The sequence below is a fragment of the Symphalangus syndactylus genome, chromosome 6 (assembly GCF_028878055.3).
Source record: "Symphalangus syndactylus isolate Jambi chromosome 6, NHGRI_mSymSyn1-v2.1_pri, whole genome shotgun sequence".
NCBI lineage: Eukaryota > Metazoa > Chordata > Mammalia > Primates > Hylobatidae > Symphalangus > Symphalangus syndactylus.
The window spans coordinates 12,234,512-12,255,015 of record NC_072428.2 but is presented as its reverse complement, the minus strand read 5'-3'; the positions used below and the strand labels follow the sequence as shown (position 1 = coordinate 12,255,015).

General features: G+C 49.5%; 1 protein-coding gene and 1 long non-coding RNA gene across 6 annotated transcripts in view; both read left to right on the top strand.

The window, feature by feature from the left end:
* The window catches only part of LOC134736979 (uncharacterized), a 35,674-nt gene extending 25,134 nt beyond the window's left edge, over positions 1-10,540 (top strand). Inside the window, exon 6 of the long non-coding RNA XR_010121484.1 lies at positions 9,492-10,540. This is a non-coding gene — a long non-coding RNA (uncharacterized lncRNA). The remainder of the gene's footprint in view (positions 1-9,491) is intronic.
* Positions 10,541-14,307: 3,767 nt separating this feature from the next.
* CD82 (CD82 molecule) overlaps positions 14,308-20,504 on the top strand; it is a 54,109-nt gene continuing 47,912 nt past the window's right edge. The window contains exon 1 of one of the 5 annotated variants that reach the window (XM_055281845.2): positions 14,308-14,427. The gene's annotated coding sequence lies outside the window, so the exon portion shown is untranslated. Of the gene's footprint in view, positions 14,428-14,673; positions 14,693-14,969; positions 15,023-17,025; positions 17,094-20,504 lie in introns of those variants that run through there. The other 4 variants (XM_055281842.2, XM_055281844.2, XM_063641831.1 and 1 more) reach the window with 4 other exon arrangements.

Sequence of the window (20,504 nt, the reverse complement as noted above, 5' to 3'; positions counted from 1 at the left end):
TATATTTTATATATATATATATACACACACCTATATATATATATCCTGTTAGTTCTGTCCCTCTAAGAGAAGCCTGACTAGTATATAACCTATGCATATTGCCCCATACACTTCAAATAATCTCTAGATTACTTATAACACCTGATACAATGCCCACATAGCACTTCATTCACGTGGGTTGACAGTAGTACTCAGCACTTGGTAAACTCAAGCTTCGCTTTTTGGGACTTTGTGGAATCTTTTTTTCTTTTTCTTTTTCTTTTTTTGACAGGGTCTCACTCTGTCATCCAGGCTGGAGTTCAACAGTGTGATATTGGCTCACTGCAACCTCCACCTACCAGGTTCAAGCAATTCTCCCACTTCAGCCTTCGAGTAGCTGGGACTACAGGCACGTGCCACTATGCCCAGCTAATTTTTGTATTTTTTGGTAGAGACAGAGTTTCACCATGTTTGCTAGGCTGGTCTCAAACTCCTGACCTCAAGTGATCTGCCCACCTTGGCCTCCCAAAGTGCTGGGATTATAGTCGTGGGCCACCGTGCCCAGCCAATTTTGTGGAATTTATGTCTCCAAATATTTTTATTGTGTGGTTGGTTGAATCCATGAATGCAGAACCCACAGATACGGATGGACGGCTGACTGTCAGCAACAATAACAGTAGTAGTAGCAGCAACAGTGATAATAGCAGTGGTGGTGGTTAGAACAGCAGCAGGAGCAGCAGCAACAGTATTTCTTAGAGGGCATCGTTTCCTCTTGTGATCCTGATGGACTGAGAGTCATTCCATGGGTGGGAATAGTGATGTCAAAGCTGCTGTTGATGGTAATGAAGATGCTGATAATGATTGTGATGACGATGATAAAGATGGCAGTGATGATGCCGATGATGTCATTCATGATGACTTTGGTTGGTGCAGTGATGATGGGGATGATGATGATGGTGATGATGACAAACACGATAGAGACGGTCAAGGTGACTGTGAAGGTGGTGATAGTGGATTGTAATGGTAGTAGTGAGAATGATGATGGTGTTGGTGGTGACACTGATGACATTGATGGTGACACTGATGATGGTGAGAATGGTGGTGGTGGTGGTGATAGTGATGATGCTGCCAAAGTTAACTTCTGTCTTATGTTAATATTTAGTTTGGTGGACCCAGCTGAGAATGCAGTTGAAATCATGTCTCCTGTCTTTGTTGCTCCGTCTCCTCAATATTTGGCTGCTACGTTGAGGTCTAATATGGCTGCTTCAACTCTAACCATCACATCTCCATTCTAGCCAGTGGGAATTCAGAGACGACAGGGAGGGGGAAGCAAAAGGCAGCCTCTTGTTCTTTTTTTTTTTTTTTTTTTCATTCTAACTATACTTTCATGGGTTTTGTGTGTTTGTTTTTTTTTAATTTTTTATTTCCATAGGTTTGGGGGGAACAAGTGGTATTTGGTTACATGAGTAAGTTATTTAGTGATGACTTGTGAGAGTTTGATGAACCCATCACCTGAACCTCTTGTCCTTTTAAGGGCATAACCTGGCAATTCTTGAAATAGAGCTCAGATAAAACATTCTCTTAAATACTGCAGTCACTGATAAAGTTTATCATATGGCCCAGTGACCTGATACCTAAGGACCCAGCAAGCAAATTCCTCTTAGACCCAGGATAACGGTGAGCTCTCCTGGTGAACTAGAGGGTTTTCTTTCTTCTAGCTCTTTCTTCATTTCTTCTTCCTTCACTGCCAGCAAAGTGCTTGGGCTCCAGAGACAGCCTGCAGGCTTCCTGACTGGGCTGGTGATAAAAGAGCCACGCTGGGATCTGGGACGGGCACCATAGACCTGGGGCCCTAATAAGGGATAGGAAAGGCTTCTAGCAGAATGGAAGCGAGAGATCTTGGCAGATGGCAAATGTTGCATCTGCTTCTTAAAACACGTTCCTAGTGGGCCAGTATTAACACGTGATGTCACCGTTTGAAATACTAGTGCTGTGGTTTGGATGTGCATCCCCTGTGAGATTCACGTTGAAACTTAATCCCCACTGTGGTGGTAGTAAGAAGTAGTAATCACTTCTTCCTGAAAAGTGACTAAATCATGAGGGCTCCATCCTCATGAATGGATTAGTACCTTATAAAAGGACTACAGGGAACCAGCTTAGCCCTTCTTGCCCTTCCATCCCTTCTGCCATGTGAGGGCACCTAAATGGCGTCATCTATGAGGAGCAGGCCTTTGCCAGACACTGAATCCACCAGGGCTTGGTTTTGGACTTCCCAGCCTCTAGAATCATGAGAAATCTATTTATATTATTTAGAAATTATGCAGTCCCAGGTATTTTGCTATAGCAGTACAAGTGGACTAAGTCACCTCGTTAAGACAATGGAACAAGGAATCACAAAGACATTTTCTAACTTTGGCTCCAGCACAAACTGTTTTACAGCCTTAGGTAATCCTCTGATTCTGACTTTTCTCTTCTTTCCTCACATGGTGGAGAGAGAGAAAAAGCTCCAGTGTCTTTTCTTATGAACACACTAATCCTATCAGATCAGGTCCCCATCTTTACCACCTCACTTAACATTAGTTCCTTCCTTAGAGGCCCCATCTCCAAAAACAGCCACACTAAAGATTAGAGCTTTAATATGTGAATATCAGAGGGGACATAAGCATTTAGGACATAATACTAACCTATCCAAACATCCCAATGGATTTATCCAATATCATGCAAACATACACAGTGTTACAATCCCCTGAGGACTTCTGCATAGTAGAGAGCATCTGAAATACCAATCGCCTAATTACCCAACCCTCAGTGGAGTCATTAGTGGGTTTGCGTGTCTGCCGGCTTAGGAACTGTTTGGTGGATGATGGTTTTTGGTCTACCACTGAATCTGTTTCTCTAGGTTTTTAGAAAACACCTGTTGTGCTCAGGCAATGTGGTGGTGTATTCCAGAACCAACAACAGTTTTATAACCATTCTTTACTTTCTTATTCATGAAAAAAATATGCACAGTATGCGGAGTCACACAAGGGCCGAATGGAGGCTCACCAGTGCATTTCTTTCATTGCCTAATATTTCTATGAGTGCTTAAATTTCCCAGGTCTCCTGGCTCATCTGCTTCCTCCACAGGCTCTTCCTCTTTCTTAGGCAACAGTTACACCTAATAATGAGAATGAGCCTATGGTAGGCCAGGCACGGTGGCTCACGCCTGTAATCCCAGCAGTTTGGAAGGCCAAGGCAGGTGGATCACTTGAGGTCAGGAGTTCGAGAACAGCCTGGCCAACATGGTGAAACCCCGTCTCTACTAAAAATAGAAAAATTAGCCAGGTGTGGTGACGGGTACCTGTAATCCCAGCTACTCAGGAGGCTGAGGCAGGAGAATAGCTTGAACCCCGGAGGTGTAGGTTGCAGTGAGCCAAGATTGTGCCATTGCACTCCAGCCTGGGCAACAGAGTGAGACTGTCTCAAAAAAAAAAAAAAAAAAAAGAAAAGAGAATGAGCCTATAGTGGTGGTTACACATTACACTGTGAACATTGGATGTGGACCTCCTGGAAGAACTACTGAGATACAACTTACAGTCACATGTCTTCTTGCAGTATCCGCCCACAGCCCAAATGGTCTAGCCTCCATTTTTGTGTGAAATCATTAGAGCAGGCTTTCTGTTCATGAGTCAGTGCTATGGTCTGAATGTTTGTGTCCCCTGAAATTCATATGTTGAAACCTACTCCCCAATGCAATGGTATTAAGAGATAGGGCTTTTGGGAGATAATTTGGTCATGAAGGTTTCACCTTCGTGCATGGGAGCAGCACCCTTTTAAAAGAGGCCCAGGGGAGCTTGTTAGCCCTTTCAGTCATGTGAGGATGTAGTTAGAAGGTGCCATCTCGGAAGCAAAGAGTGGGCCCTCACCAGATGCCAATCTGCTGGTACCTCAGTCTTGGACTTCCCACTCTCCAGAACCATGAGAAATAAATTTCTACTGTTAATAAATTACCCAGTCTAAAGTATTTTGTTATAGCTACTTGAACACACTAAAAGTAAATTTTGGGTAAATATTTTTTCAAATCATGATGGCAAATATGTACACATTTTTATTTACATATAAATTATATATAATATGTTATAAACACTATATATAATAGGTATCCAAATATATACTCAAGAGGGCAAAAGCATTGACTGCTATATCCTCAGTGCTAGAATATCATCCAGGACACAGGAGGCACTCAATAAATAATTTGTGAAATGCAGAAATGAAATACAGTTGAACGAGAGCTACTATGAAGCATGATGTGTGGCATTCAGTGGCTTTGTAACTGATGTACATGGTAGCTCTGCTCCCCAGAATCCAGCTATCAGTGCTAGAGGAACTGGTGTGGGTTTTCCTTCTCTCCGGTGAGTCCCTTCCCATCCCTGTAAGACTAGACAGCCCTGCCCATTGTCATGTGACTGGTGACAACTCCCTCTGGGAGGACGCTTCTCTGCCCATGATATGGAGCTCAGCTTCATGACTTGCCTTAACAAATGGCATGTAGGCAGAATGACAGATACCACATCTAAGCAGGAGCTTTGAGAGCCACCACGCGGCTTGACCACTGCTTCTTCTTTCCTCTCCCATGGAGAAGACCCTAAATAGGGACAGATTTTCCATCTTGGATCTGGGAATAACAAAGACACATGAAGCAGAGTCTCGCGTGACCCACAGCAATCTTTAGCGGTCATGTAACAGAAGTGGGGAATAGGGCCTTTGTTGATATAAATCAATGAGATTTGGGGAGTTCTTTGTTACTGCAGTATAACCTCACAGAAGTTGTGACTCTCCAGCCAACCCCAGCCCCACGCTCAACAATTCAGGGGGCTTTGCAAGAGCCTTTAAATAAAATTTTTCTGCATAAACAACTAGATTTCACTTGCCATGCTTATAACTAATACCTACTGTGGTTAATGTTATTTCATCATGAATATTAAATGTGGTGACTTTAGGCCAGCTATCTCATTGGCTTGTAAATCCTACGCCTCAAGTGTCCTTATCTGAGCTGGGTGGGTATCTGCAGTTGAAACTTGGTGTAGAGACCTAATTCCATGTCTTCCTTCTCCTGGCCCTGCAGCCAGGGGGATTAAACTGAGACCATGAAGAATGGGGCAGGCCCTATTCTCCTGCCCCCAAGTCTTTCATCTCCAAGCCCCCAACCCTTTTTTTTTTTTTTTTTGAGACAGAGTCTCACTCTGTCGCCCAGGCTGGAGTGCAGTGGTATGATCTCGGCTCACTGCAACCTCTGTCTCCAAGATTCAAGCGATTCTCCTTCCTCGGCCTCCCAAGTAGCCGAGATTACAGGCACCTACCACCACACCAAGCTAATTTTCGCATTTTCACTAAGGACGGGGTTTCACCATGTTGGCCAGGCTGGTCTTGAACTCCTGACTTCAGGTGATCTGCCTGCCTCGGCTTCCCAAAGTGCTGGGATTACAGGCATGAGCCATCACGCCCGGCCTTCAAGCCACTCTTAATTGGCTGCACTGAGCACTGTGGTGGACACCAGAGGGCGATAAATGCTCATTTTGGAGAAAAGAGTGATGAGGTTTTTGGTTTTATTTATTTTTTTCTCCACTTTCTCTTCATTTCTGTTGGTAAAAGGAATGACTTGGACACAACTAACTAGTGCATCTTATAGCCCTAAAGTAGCAAATATCGTATATGCATTACCTGCAGCATAAGCAGTGAGGAAACAAACCCAGAGGTGAAGGTCACGTGTGCACAAAGTCACATGCTGGAAAGTTATCAGAGCAAGGACTTGAGCTAAACCATGTCTCACAGAGGAGGGCAGTGCAAACATGGCAGTTTTCACAGGGATCATCCTAGAAAGAAAGGAATAAAACAGAGTGGTGTCCCTGTCTTCCCGCTAAGGTCTGTGTGGCCCTGCCAGCTACTCAGAATGCTCTCAATATGAACATGAGTTCAGCCAGTATTGCTCCCCGGATTGCAAACCCAGTTCCCCATGGGAACCAGGCAGGTCACAGAAATGAGGGAAGCAGGCTAGATGAGCCACAGGCACAGTGGGGACTGTAGCCAGCTGGAGGACGTATGTCACAAATGAAGAGGTCAGCCACAACTCAGGTCCATCCACTGTGGCCCCGTCGGAAGGCACAGCAGGAGGCTCAATGCCCCTATCCCTATACATCTAAAAATCAACATAAAATTCCCCAATTTTTAAATGCTGGCCACAAATTCAAAACTTTTTCAACTCAACTAAGCCTTGGCCTATCTCAACTATATAAGGGAGAGAATGTCTACACCATCAGCTTCTTGGGCCGCAGGTGTGTTCTCTTAGATCTCAAGCCTAGATTCAGGGAAAAATTCCCCCACTGATAAAGTGCAGCTCTACCGAAGAACAGCTGTGAGAGTTCCCCTTTCTGCAGCACCTCCTCATCCATCTCAGGGGCTTGAATGCAGGCATACATTGCTTTTTATTACGCTTTACAGATAATGTGTTTTTTTACAAATTGAAGGTTGTGGCAACTGAACTGAGCAAGTTTATCGGCGCCATTTTTCCAACAGTATGCACCCACTTTGTGTCAGAATTTTGGATCATTTTTTTTTTTTTTTTTTTTTGAGACTGAATCTCTCGCCCTGTTTCCCAGAGTGCAGTGGTGTGATCTCGGTTCACTGCAACCTCTACCTCCTGGGTTCAACCAATTGTCTGTGCCTCAGCCTCCTGAGTAGCTGGGATTACAGGCGCCTGCCACCACACCCAGCTAATTTTTGTATTTTTAGTAGAGACAGAGTTTCATCATGTTAGCCAGGCTAGTCTCATACTCCACACCTCAGGTGATCCATCCACCTCGGCCTCCCAAAGTGCTGGGATTACAGGCATGAGCCTCCACACCTGTCCAGGATCAACATTTTTTAAGTAAGGTATGCACATTTTTTGGACATGCTATTGCATACTTAATAGACTATGGTGGAGGGTAAACATAAATTTTACATGCATTAAGAAACCAAAAAAATTTGTGTGTCTCACTTTATTGCAATATTCGCTTTAGTGCGGTGGTTTGGAAAGGAACCTGCAACAGCTCCAAGGTGTGCTTCTATCTGGAGACTGAAAAAGCACTGCCCAGAGAAGTCCCCTTTCTTCTGCTTTGCTATTCCAACAATCCCTCCCTAAAGGGATGGCTCATGGTCTCCAACGTGATCCGCTGGGGTTCAAGGAAAAAATAATAGGACTGCTTTCTGTTTATTTTATAGATATATATAATATTTTAAATAATTATCATTTTAAATTTTTGTTTTTTGGCCAGGCGCGGTGGCTCACACCTGTGATCCCAGCATTATGGGAGGCCGAGGTGGGTGGATCACCTGAGGTCAGGAATTCAAGACCAGCCTGGCCAGCATGGTGAAACCCCATCTCTACTAAAAATACAAAAAAATTAACTGGGCGTGGTGGCGCACACCTGTAATCCCAGCTACTAGGGAGGCTGAGGCAGGAGAATTGCTCCAACCCAGGAGGCAGAGGTTGCAATGAGCCAAGATTGTACCACTGCACTCCAGCCTGGGCGACAGAGTGAGACTCTGTCTCAAAAAATAATAATAATAAATAAATAAAATAAAATATTTGTCTTTGTGCATGGTTCATATTATGCAAAATAGCTAATAAAATAGTACATACATATCTATTATAAATAAATGACATATATTGGGATGTAGGCCCAACATATATTTGGGGTACCCAACCCCTACCATGGGGTTAAGCTGATGCCTAAAAAGAAAAATAAACAGGTAGAACAGGGAATTGTGTATGGGGAGGGGGGAGACATGATTTAATAGTTTTAAAGACTTACCCAAGTGCCACAGTTGTAAGATAAATATAAATAAGCTTTAGAATATGTAAAGTGCTACACAAATGCTAGTTATCAAATTAGTTAAATATATTTAAATTAGTCATTTTACAGCTTACTTTTAAAAGGATGGCTGCCATTATTAGTGTCATAGTTGCTATGGCAACATGGCAATGTACAGGGGCCAAAAGCTCCCTGAAGAGTAACCCCTGGACCTTCAGATGTAGTAAGTGGCAGGGCAGGATTCGAGCAGGGGCCTCACTGATCTTTCTGAAATGACTGAGACAGGAACAAATCAATGGCTCAGTCTCTTCTGTGGGAACTCAGCCCCTGTCTTCAGCTACAACCCAACTATAATGGGCTTAGAGTTCCAATCCCCTTTAAGTGGTTTGGAGGAAAAAATAACCTGCTGAGCCCATTCAAATGCAGGAATTACTGTGTTTAGGAATAGAGAAATGGAAACAGAAAGTGTGAGAAAGTGCTATTAACCACTTCCTGGCCTGAGACTCAGCAAGAGGACAGAGGATGGGGCGAAGTTATGCCAAGCAAGTGCTGGAGCCCAGCTTTCTGGGGCCAGCCTTCTTTCCGTAAGCAGGAAGCAGGGTCCCTTCAAAGCCCTGGGGAACCTCCTTGATCCAGTGCGAGCTTTTGCGATTCAGTGTTGGGCGCTCACTGGGTCCCAACTTGGGCCTTTCCCCTAGGGCTCAATTTCAGGAACTGAAAATTGGGTTAGCTATATATAGCCTGCAACTTCACTTTACTCCATCACTTGTTAGTTGTACGACTTTAGCATCTGAGTGCTCCATTTCCACATCTTGGGAATGGGCCTCATAATAGTATGTGCATCATTGGGTTATTGCTATCAGGATTAAATGAGTGCAATTTTTAAGTTTATAACTTTAAGGAAACAGTGCAGGTTGAGGGAGGGAAGTGCTAACTCTATTCTGAGTACTCTTGAAGAAAGATCTTAAGACATCCAATTACTAGGCCAGGCACGGTGGCTGATGCCTGTAATCCCAGCACTTTGGGAGGCCAAGGTGGGCGGATCATGAGGTCAGGAGATCGAGATCATCCTGGCTAACATGGCGAAACCCCATCTCTACTAAAAATACAAAAAAATTAGCTGGGCATGGTGGCACGCACCTGTAGTCCCAGCTACTCGGGAGGCTGAGGCAGGAGAATCACTTGAACCTGGGAGGCAGAGGTTGCAGTGAACCGAGATTGCACCACTGCACTCCAGCCTGAGCAACAGAGTGACAGTCCAACTAAAAAAAAAAAAAAAAAAAAAAAAGACATCCAAATACTCAAGACTAATTGTCCACTGCTGAACTTCTTGTGCACAAATGCTTGTGTGATATTTATTGTATACCGTTTTTCAAAACAATCGAGTTTGAACTCTCAGCTCCCATCAGGGAAACCCTCCTCCAGTCATTCTGAGGACTCGCTTGGGGCAGATTGTATTTTTCACAGATGGCCGCAACAATATCTCTTTTCTTGAAAACTCTTCTAGAATTTTGTTACCCCCTGGTTAAGAAAGAGACTAGGTACCCTGCTCTTGAGCCAGGTAAGCCTTGGTGACTGCTTCTACTAATAGGATGCAAAGGAAGTGATCTTATATGACTTCTAAGGCTAGGTCACAAAATGCCATGCACTTCTAAGTGAGTCTTTGTTCTTCAAAACCAGCAGCCAAATTATGAGGAAGCTCAAGCAACCTGTGGAGCAGCCTCATGGAGAGGACCAAAGACATTTGGTCCACAGCTCTGGCTGACCTCCCAGCTAGTAGCAAGTGCCAACTTGCTAGGTGTGTGAGTATACCATCTTGAAAATCGATCCCCAACCTCCAATTGAACCACCTGACATTGCATAGAGCAGAGATAAGCCATTGCTGCTGAGCCCACCCCAAACTGCAGATTTATGGGCAAAATAAATGAGTGGGATGGTTTGTTATATAACAGTAGAAAACAGATGCCCCCACTCATTCTCTTTACCTTCCTCCACCAGAGATGTGCAAAAGTCTTGGGGCCTTAACCTAGGCCCAGACACCAACAGGGAACTGGCCCCCATGTTCTTGCCTACAAGTTCTTCGAAGTCTCCTGCTCAGCTGTTCGTCTTCCACCTTTGGGGTGGGGGAATCTTCTGAGAGCCTGGCAATCCTATCCCCATACCTCTCTGAGGTCTTGCCACACCACCGTCTTCCCCACCTCCAAGTTGGCCATGGATATCTTCTCTCAAGGCTTTCTAGGGTGGTTCTTCTCACCCCTTTTCCCACCTCCAGAACTCCTGGCTCCACCTCTAGAATGGACTAGAGGTAGAGTCTCACTAGAAGTGTCTGCACTCCCTGCCTGGCAAAATGCCCAAGGTGAGTCATGACAAAGCTTGCCTTCTGCTGGAAGAGAGGGGATAGGGACAATGCTGAGGGAGCTAACCCAGTGTGAGATTTCAGTGAATGACTCTGCTATGGTTTGAATGTATTGGAAACTGAATCCCCAAATTCATATGTTGATGGTATTTGGGGGTAGGGCCTTTGGAAGGATTAGATAAGGTCATCAGGATGGGGCTCTCATGATGAGGACTGGTGGCTTTATAATAGGATGAAGAGAGACCTGCGGTGGCATGCCCTTGCCCTCTCGCCATGTGATGAAGCAGTAAGAAGGTTTTCACCAGATGTAGCCTCTCAACCTTGGACTTCCCAGGCTGCAGAACTATACAAAATAAAATTCTTTTATCAATTACCCAGCCTATGGTATTGTGTTACAGCAACAGAAAATGGACTAAGTTAGACTCAGATGCACATCTACTCAACAACTGTCCCTTAAGCTTCCAGGCATGTGCTAGAAGCTGGGGAGACAAGGCCAAATGGCAGTGTCACCATAGACCTGGACAAGAGGGCACCTGTGGCCACCCAGAGCCCACACCTGACCTTGATCATGCTTTGGGTGTTTAAAAACCTAGACTGCCTAACCAGCCCAAGCCAGATTTTTTGTTTTGTTTTGTTTTGTTTGAGACAGGGTCTTGCTCTGTTGCTCAGCTGGAGTGCAGTGGTGCAATCTCAGCTTACTGCAACCTCCACCTCCCTGGCTCAAGCGATCCTCCCACCTCAGCCTCCTGAGTAGCTGGGACCACAGGCACAAGCCACCACATCCAGCTAATTTTTGTAGTTTTTGTAGAGACAAGGTTTCATCCTGTTGCCCAGGCTGGTCTTGAGCCCCTGAGCTGCTCAATCCTCCTGCCTCAGCCTCCCAAAGGGCTGGGATTTCAGGTGTGAGCCACTGTGCCCAGCCCCCCAGCCAGTTTTAAGGTTTACAAAGCTGCCTGCCCAGGTCCATCCTCCTGAGGGTACATCCTGTCCCTGGAATGTGCATCCATAGAGAGGTGACCAAGAGGTGGCTGTAGGCAAGGCGTGTGGGCAGAGTTTGGGTGTGTGGTCTGGAGTATCCACATGCCTGAGTCCTAGGCCACTTGTGACACAGGACAGAGATGGAGTGGGAAGAGAAGTGGAGTGGGTGGGCTGAGGGCTAGGGCCGGGCTATCCTCCTGCACTGCCATGTTCTTGCATAAAATTCTAGAGAGTCCAAGAATTCTAAATTTGAACACGGTCTTCCTGGTCTTTAGAAAGAACATTTGTCACGGCAGGAGAATACACATTTTATTTCACAGTCGGTTAAATGTTTAGATACAAAGTATCTGGTCCTTGATTTGCACTCTTAACTTGGGCTCTCCATGCTCAGCAGGTCAGCATAACAAGATCAGTGCCCAGGCCCTGCACTCCTACAGGGAGACACTCTTCTGTGGGACTCAGACAATGACAGGGAGTATGGCAGAGATTCTAGAAGCTGCCAGAAGACTGCTCTCAATGTCACCACAGCTGCCTCTATCTCTAATCAGGAGTGGCAGGGCAGCAAGGGATAGCAGATGGGACTAATATGAGAGAATGTCTTCATGGGGGGAGGGGACAGTGAGGGATCCAGCTGTATTGCCAATGGCCAGTCCCCATCTGTCGTGCTGGAGCCCTATTAACTTCAGTAGGGATGGTACTAGGTTCAAGAGGCTGAAGGAGAGACCAGAGCCAGCAACTGGGACGTGAGGTTTTATTGGGAAACTTACACACAGGGATGGTCGGTGGCAGTGGGCTGGACAGGAGAACTGTACAGTCCCATGGCAGGCTGGGCAGGAGAGCCACAACCGCTTACAAAAAGCATGCAGTTTAGACATCATTCTCACTTAGCACCCTCCCCCTAACAATCCCCACCTGATAACCTTCATTTGGCCCCAAAGAGCTTTGAACCCCTGTACACCCTGCATTCCACAGGATGGGCCAGGGTTCAAATGTTCCTTATAGATAAGGAATGAATCTCCAGGTTGGCCATTCCCGGATTCCTTAGCTCAAAACTCCAAACACACATTTGGGTGCATCTGCCATACAGGATCATTCTCAGGGTATGCTGAAGTCAAGTTATTGCTGTCAGGAGCATCTGCCATACACCATCACAAACACCCCCAGCTCGGAGAGAGGGGGTGTGGAGTAGGGTGGAATAGGAGGATATTTTATGCCCATTTTGCAAGGGCTGGGTAGGGTAGAGATCTGAAACCCAGCCCAAGACAGAATGGCACAGTGGTTCTCAAAGTGTGGTCCCCGGACCAGCATCCACATCATCTAGGAGCTTGTTAGGATCTTAACCACTTGCAGGATAGAGGGTGTCTCTCTGCGGGTAGGACACGCTGCTGGGTTTAAAGGATTCCCCAGCCTCACTTTTCTGACTTGGTGTGGGAATTCTGTGAAGGAGACCTTTTGCTGAAAAGAGAACATTTTCTGAGCATGTATGGCATTCAAACAGTGGGCCAAATACTTTATGAATGCTGTCACATGTAATCTTCAACAGCCACTGTCACGATCGGTATGATTGTTATGGCTCTTTTTATTATTATTCCCTGTTTAAGGGCTCATCCCAGAGAGGTTAAGTATCTTGCCTTGTCCTGGGTTTAAAAAGCAACCAGGAAGCTACCTAGGTCTGTGTGATTCTCAGACCACCCTGACTTCTTCACAGTTTGCCCAACAGTGGTTCATGCTTGAATGTGATTCAGAATCACCTGGAGGCCTTATTAAAACCAATTGTCCCACAGTATTCCATTCAGTATGTTGGGATGGGGCTTCAAAATACGCATTCGTAACAAGTTCCCAGATCATGGTGCTCCTGGTTCAAGGACCACGCTGTGAGAACTACACTGATGGGCTGGGATCCAGCTCCCGCCCTTACTCCACTCATACAAAGTGCTCATAATCATACCCTCCCACAATGGTGTGTTGTGAGATGACAATGTGATAACGGAAGTGAAAGAGCTTTGTCAGCTGCACAGGTGAATGCCCCTGGTCATTAACCAGGTAATCTGCCTCAGGCTAGTCCCCTGGAGCCTGGGAGGGCAGAGGGCTGGGACGCAGGGTGGGCACCGCAGCCACCTAGAGAGCTCTTGCAGCCCACCTCAATTTTGGGCCTTTTCTTCAGGGAGAAAGCCAGCTTTGAGACTTAGGCCCACAGCCCCTCCTGCCACTCTTCTCATCAACCCACACCTCCTCCCTCACCTCAGACAACTGCTGGGCACTGCCCCAGCACTGGTTGTCCTGGGCTGCTTCCCCAGGGGCCAGTCCAGGCAAGCTGGGGCACAGCTCAAGCCTGTGACTCAGGACCTGAGGCTGGATCCCGCTCACGCCCGCCTCCATGAGATTCAGAGCCCGCGACTTCCCTTCTCTGAGCCTTAAACTGCACATTAGTAAAATAGGCGCAACGAGCGTACCCATGAGTTGTGCGAATTCAAGGGCTAGAACTGTATACAGCGCTTGGCATAGAGCCTGGCCCCTGGCAAGGATTCAATCAATGGTAGTCAGTATTTTCAAAAAGTTCCTGGGCCCAGCCCGCCTCCCGATAGAGGCCCCGACTTGGGACACAAACCGCTCCCACGCCGTTCCCCGGCTGCACCCGGATACACCCGCCCTGGAATGCCAGCGTGGGGGCCCCAGGGCTACCCGCCGCGAGCTGAGAGGGGCAGGGCAGGGCAGGATCAGGAAGGCGCTGAGCCCGGGCTGGGGCGGGGAGGGGGGTGGCCTCACCCTACTAGGGCCGGGGGATGGGGTGGGCCCGAAGGAGAAAGTGGAGGCGGGGGCGCTGGGGGGGCCCGGGAAGAGACCGGGAGGACGAGGTAGGCGGGAGCTGGGCGGGACCGTTAGGCAGCGCCGTGAGTGGACAGGGCTGGAGAGGGGCGGGCTTCATCCCCCGTGTAACCTGGGGGCGGGGCTGCCGGGATAGAGGAGAAACGCCGTAGCGGGGCGGGGCCTCAGCTCCAGCGGGGCCCGGCGGAGGGGCTGGTCGAGGTAGGGCCATGGTGGGCGGGGCCTGGCCGGCGGGAGAGCACCGCCTTCCCAAAGGGCTCGGGGGCGGGGCTGGCGGAGGGGCGCCGAGGGGGCGTGTCCTTGGGGGCGGGGCCTGCCGAGTCCGCGGCGTTCCCCGGCTGCAGCCGGGAGAGGGCCGAGGAGTGACTGAGCCCAGGGCTGCGCAGTTCGACGCCGACTGAGGCACGAGCGGGTGACGCTGGGCCTGCAGCGCGGAGCAGAAAGCAGAACCAGCAGGTGAGCAAGGGGGCAGCGGGCCGGGGGAGCCTGCCGGACAACCAGAGGCAAAGTTAGTTTTGGCCCCCGCTTCTGCGGTCCGGCTCGGACAGCTTTCCTCGGGACTAGTGACAGGTCGGGGCAGCTGGTGGGTGAAAAGGAGCTTTAGCCCCCAGTCCTGAACCCCCAGTTCTCACACTCGGCCGTGCACCAGCTGCGTGATCCTGGGTCGGTCCCTCTACCCGGCTCTGGACCTCCCGGATTCCAGCAGGAGGAAGTGAACCAGGTGAATTCCATGCTCCCGTTGCCCTTTCTCACTTAAAACGCCGGAAGGTGAGAGCTGGCAGGTGAGAGCAGGCTGCAGTTCGCCACAGGTGTTCCCATCGCGTTGCCCTCTGCAGTTTTTCTCCCTGCAAAATGGGACTGAGAAAAGCGAATTGCTTTAAAGACTGCACTGGTTCCTCGGTTGGGGCTCTAACCCACGAACCCAGGGGAAGAGGCGGCCAAAGCAGGGAGGTTCCATTTCCCGCCTCACCTGCTTCCCACCAATTCTAACAGTTCAACTGAGCCGGACCCCCTAAGACTTCAAGTTGGAAACTCAGTGGGGCTTTTCCAGGTGAGCTGGCCTGAGCAGGAGGCTGGAAACTGGGGAACAGTTCTTACACTGGTGAGTGGGGGAGAGAAGGGAAAACCCCACCAATCCTTGGGCCCAGGGTCAAACCCAGGGCCCCAGGGGCCCTTGCAGCGTACCCAGGGTTAATTTCTTGGCTGACGGGTTCTGTTCCTGGAGGTGGTGGGTGCTCTGTGCTGGGCCCCAGTAGCGGGGCAGCGTAGTTCTGTGGTCAAGGGCTTGGGCTGTGGGATCAAACTGATTTGGATTCCATTCCCCCTCCAAACTTCAGTTTCCTCACCTGTAAAATGGGGATAATGACAATATCCAATGGCAGGAGCAAGCACTAAATAGAATAGTGTGTATACATTACTTAGCAAGGCGCCAGGAAACCAGTGAGACCTCCCTCTGTGACAGCTGCTTTAATGCGGCTGGGCAGGTGATGGGCTTGCTTCCTGTGGGGAATGAGCCGTTTTTTTTTGGAGAGTTGGGGTTGGCTACAGCCCCTCCTGACCTTGTGAGAGCCAGAAATTGCCACCTGCCACCAACATCACTCTATTTGAGGGATGAGGACTGTGTCATCTGGAACAAAGAGTGGCTGAGTTTTCTGTAATGTTGCTTGAGGTTGGTGAGTGTTGAGTTAAATAAGTCTAAAAATGTTTACTGAGCACCTACTATATGCTAGAGAGAGCTAGAGGGTACAGAGGTGAACTAGCCAGGCCTGAGTTGCTGACAAGGAGGGCTCCCCCATCCCTACCATGTCCCTGTAGAGAGGATCAGTTACACCCAGGGCTTATGACCAGATGAGATTTCATGGGTCTGTGCTGCCCTGGTGGCTGGAATCCAGCTATACCATTGCACACTTGGCTTGGGATGGAGGCGAGGGGCAATGTGGGCACCTGATAGCTAAGCAGGGTTGGGCACCGAAGGACACTGAAGGTGCTGCATTATGTTGGCTCCCTGCATCTTCTGGGAGATAAGCTGTATAGTATGGAACAAACTGGAAAGTGCTGTGGGACAGAGACGGATTGGCGGCTGCGCTGTGTGCAGGAGACTGTGTGTGTATGTAGGGCAGGGGGAGGTGTTCAGAAGAGTGAGACACTTGAGAAGCCAGGGCAGGGGGTGGGGGTAAGGAGGCTTCCTGGAGGGGGTGAGACTTGAATAGGACTTTCTGCCTGGGCTCCTGGTCCTGGTTTGGCTTGGATCAATGTGGGACCACAGTCTCTTCAAGCACTGATGTGGCATAAATTGGAGTTTGGTATGGTGGGGAGGGAGAGGGTCTGGTAGGTGGTGCCTGAGGTGGGAAGGAGGAGACGTTCATTTCAACAGAGCCTACCTAGTGAGCCTTAATGGAAAGCCCTCCCCACCACCACCACCCCTTCCTGCTCGATGAATGACAAGCGACCACATAAGGCCTGCACCCTCAGGTTGCTTACCATCCGGGAAGGGGCTTACACAAGAACACCAGGGACTCTGGTGCAAGATAAATGAAAAAAGGATTAGAGGGATCTTCAGGGCCTTACAGACTGGGAAGATTTCGGCAGCCAGAATGAAGATGGTGTCTTGAGGAGAGGAAAATGCCTAGGCAGAGGCAGGGAGGTCAACCTGTCCTGAGAATTCTCGAGAAAACTCTAGGTTGCTCATTCTGGCTGAAGTTTGGGACCGTGTGGGGATACACAGCGGGAATAGTAGGTGGGATCAGCTTACGGAGGGCCTTGAATGCCAGGATAAGAACTTTGGATCTGATTTACAGAAAGCGGGAGCCACTGAAGGTTTCTGAGGAGAGGAGTGACACAACAGAGCAGCCCTTTAGGAAAGTCAGTCTGTACCAGATGTGCTGGGGCGGAGGATCCAGTGGTCAAGGGATAATGAACCAATGGCTGCAGTGACTTAGAAGAAGGGGTCTGGGTGGCTTTGGGGATGTCTGCAACTGGGAGTGAAGGAAGAGACACCAGCCACAGGGATAGAAAAGGCACCATTGGAGGGGTGGGAGGGGCCTGTTCCAGCATATTGCACTTCTTTCTCCTCCCCATCCTGTCTGGTACATAGCAGGGGCTCAGAAAGGTGGCTGGATTGGGTGAGTGGTGGGGTCGCTGGGAGGGTGATGAATGCTACAGAGGGGTTTGCCCATGAAGGGGAGGCATCTGGGCCGAAAGGTGGGAGCCTGTGCCAATCAGCAGTAAGTTTGGGAGTCGGGGGCGGGGTGGTTAGAAGAAGTGCCTGCTGATCCCTCCCTCCCATCCCAGCCCAGGGAGGGTAGGGGTGAGAGCTCAGCCGTGTGCTATCTCTGGCAGTGGGTGAGCAGTCAGGGCACAAGTTTCCCACAGTAGGGGGACTGGGGCAGGATTTTGGCTTCCCTGAGTTCCTCTGAAGTTTCTGCTATGTGGGAGCGGCCCCCTCTGTCTTGAGGCCTCATGTTTTAGAGTCACAGCCTGGAAGCTCCCACCGGCCATCCCCTTCCACCCTGGGGACCCAAACCTGTTCCCCTAAGGACCAGACAGTCCTCCCTCAACCCATGGCTGAGCAGCCCCAAGTCCTGAGTGTTGCTTCGGATTTGGAGCATCTGGGCCCAGCTGGCACCCCTGATTCTGGCTTGGCCTTGGCCTTCTGCTCCAAACCGTTATACCCACTTCCTCCGCCCCACGGGAAGCTCACAGGGGGCGGTTATGACTTAATCAAGAACATCAAACGGCCAGGAGCTGGCTCTTTGAGAGGTGGGAAGGGAGGGAAGAGCCTGGACTGTTTGGCCTGGGCCCCTCCGTGGGACAGGACCTGTTTAATCTCAGCAGGAACTGCCCTACCCACCCGCTTCCCCTCCACTAAGCCGGGGTCTGAGGAGCTGGGAGGGGAAGCCCAGAGGTAAACATGGAGCGAGTGGTGTGGGTTGTGTTGCTCCCCTCGCCCCTGACGCTGCCCTGAGAAGAGACAGACAACCACAGACCCGGAGCCTCTGCAACAGGCCCAGCTGGTGTCTCTCGGAGGCTGGCTCATTCCTGACTCACCCCCGGGCTTCCCCTTCCACTGTGGTTTTCCTGTCAGCAGCTGATTCACTGTGCTGACATGGACAGGCAGGTGATGGAGGAAAGAGACCTGTGTTCTGGTCCTTGGAGTTGACTGCTGCTCTGCTGTTTGTATGTTGTGTGACCTTAGATAAGTTCCTTCTCTCTGGGATTCCTTCCCTGACTTGCTGATGCCCCATTCTTTCCTTGGCTCTCGGGGAATTCTGGGACCTGGGATCTATCCTTTGCAAAGTGGGGCATGTCTGTGAACACCCACCCATACTCAGGCGTGCGCACACACACACACACACACACACACACACACACACACAACCCCAACACAGAGGAGCTGGGCAGCTCCCCTCAGAGAGCACTTGATCCTATCTCCCTATTCTTACCTTGTTTCCCCCACCTGAAGCACCTTTATCTACCTTCTGCCTGTTAACAGATTAGGGAGATGATGGTACAGCATGGTGGTAAAGCACTGCACTTTAGAGTTGAGATCTCGGCCCTGCCAATTTCTAGCTACGTGACTCTTTCTGAGCCTCAGGTTTTTGAACCTGCAAATGGGGATAATAATGGTCATGACTTCACAGGGCATGAGGAGAAGACAAAAAAGTGCACATGAAACGCTTAGTATTGTTATACCTAGCATGTAGTAAATGCCCAATAAAGGAGGGCCACTGTTGTTTGCTGCATCTTGTTGGTCTTTCAAGGCTGGTGCCAGGCTCCTTCTCAGGCCCCCAGGGACACTCCCAGAACACCTTCCTTCTGCACAGGGCCTCTGTGCCTCTCCAATATGTGTGTGCCCCAAGATGCCAGTCATGTCTGGCTATGTGGGGCTCTCTGGCTCTTCCTGGGGGTGGCTGGGTCTCCTCACTGTGACACTCAGCTTCCTGAGGGGCAGTAGATCTGAACATCGCTGGCTGCCTTTCCCAAGCCCCTCGCTGCCCTTCACCTTCTCCTCTGTGCTTGTCTACACCTGTGTACCCTCCTCTTTGATTCTGCTGCTTTGTGGTGTATGACGTGTTTCCACGAGCTCTCCTGGGCAGGCGCTGCCCTGTCCTGTCTGTATCTCTGATTCCTGGCATACAGCAGGGACTTGGGGATCGATGACTGAGTGAATAGGTTAGTGGTTCTCTTGGGTGAGGCGGGGGTATCAGCAGGACCCAGCTTGGTGCCAGATACCAGATGACTCCTTGGCAAAGGCGGAGCCAGGAAGCAGGACCTGGATGCCGCTGCCCGGTGCTTCAGGCCTGTGGGCCCCACTTCTGCAAACTGGATCCAGGGAGATGGGAATGCGCTGTCTGTCTTGGGATTGCTTTCGGCAGAGCTTCTGCTTCTCTTCCGATGCCTGACCTTTGCCCTCCTGAGAGGGGAACAGTATGACTTCCTTCAGCCCTAACCCAGTGAGGGGCTACTCTGGCCTTTAGTGAACTCTGACTCAGCCAGAAAGAGCATCTTGGAGTCAACAGTTGTTTGTGGAAGGTGCTGCTATCCTCTGGGGACCCAAGCTGGGGCCTGGAGAAATGGGACGGTGGCCTCCAGGAAGCCCATCCTGTACATCATCCATTCAGACCCCCAGGTGGGCAGCTCTGGGAAGCCCCACTCTCCCCTCTGACCTCCTACCCTGCAGCAGCAGCTTTTGCCTCTTCTCTGCCACCCCCCGCCCCCCTCCCCAGCCCACTTGACTCCCTGCTGTGTGGAAGGGTGATCTGGCGTGGGAGTTGTTCACAGTTCTGGGCCTTGGCTCTCAGGGTCAATGTGGAGAAGTGAACAATGCCCTGGGGGGCTGGGCATTAGGAAGCCCGGGTTCAAATCCTGGCTCTGCCATGGAGCTACAGCGTGACCTTGGCCAGAGAGGTGACTTCTAGGCTTGTTTTCTTCCTCTTAGGCAGCAGGTGTTCCAGAAGCCTTCCTGAGTCCCCGCTGGGCTTGGGCCTGGGGGAAGTGGGGAAGAAAGCCTAGGCAGGATCACAGACTCTGGAATCAGATTGCCTAAGGATGATTCCTGCCTCTGCTACTTACCAGCTGGGCGTGACTTTGTGTCTTACCCCTCTGTGCATCAGTTTCAGCATCTATAAAATGGAGACAATAATAGTACTCATCTCATAGGGTTGTTTGAGAATGATATATGAGCTAATGCTTATGAAGCATTTAAGACAGTGCCTGGCACATAGTTAGTGCTATATATGTTCCTGCTGTTTTGGGTAGTGTTTATTTATTTATTTTTTTTGAGACAGAGTCTCACTGTATTGCTGAGGCTGGAGCGCAGTGGTGCAATCTTGGCTCACTGCAACCTCCACCTCCCGGGTTCAAGTGATTCTCGTGTCTCAGCCTCCTGAGTAGCTGGAATTACAGGCATGCACCACCACACCAGGCTAATTTTTGTATTTTTAGTAGAGATAGGATTTCACCATATTGGTCAGGCTGGTCTCAAACTCCTGGCCTCAAGTGATCCTGCAGCCTTGGCCTCCCAAAGGGATTAC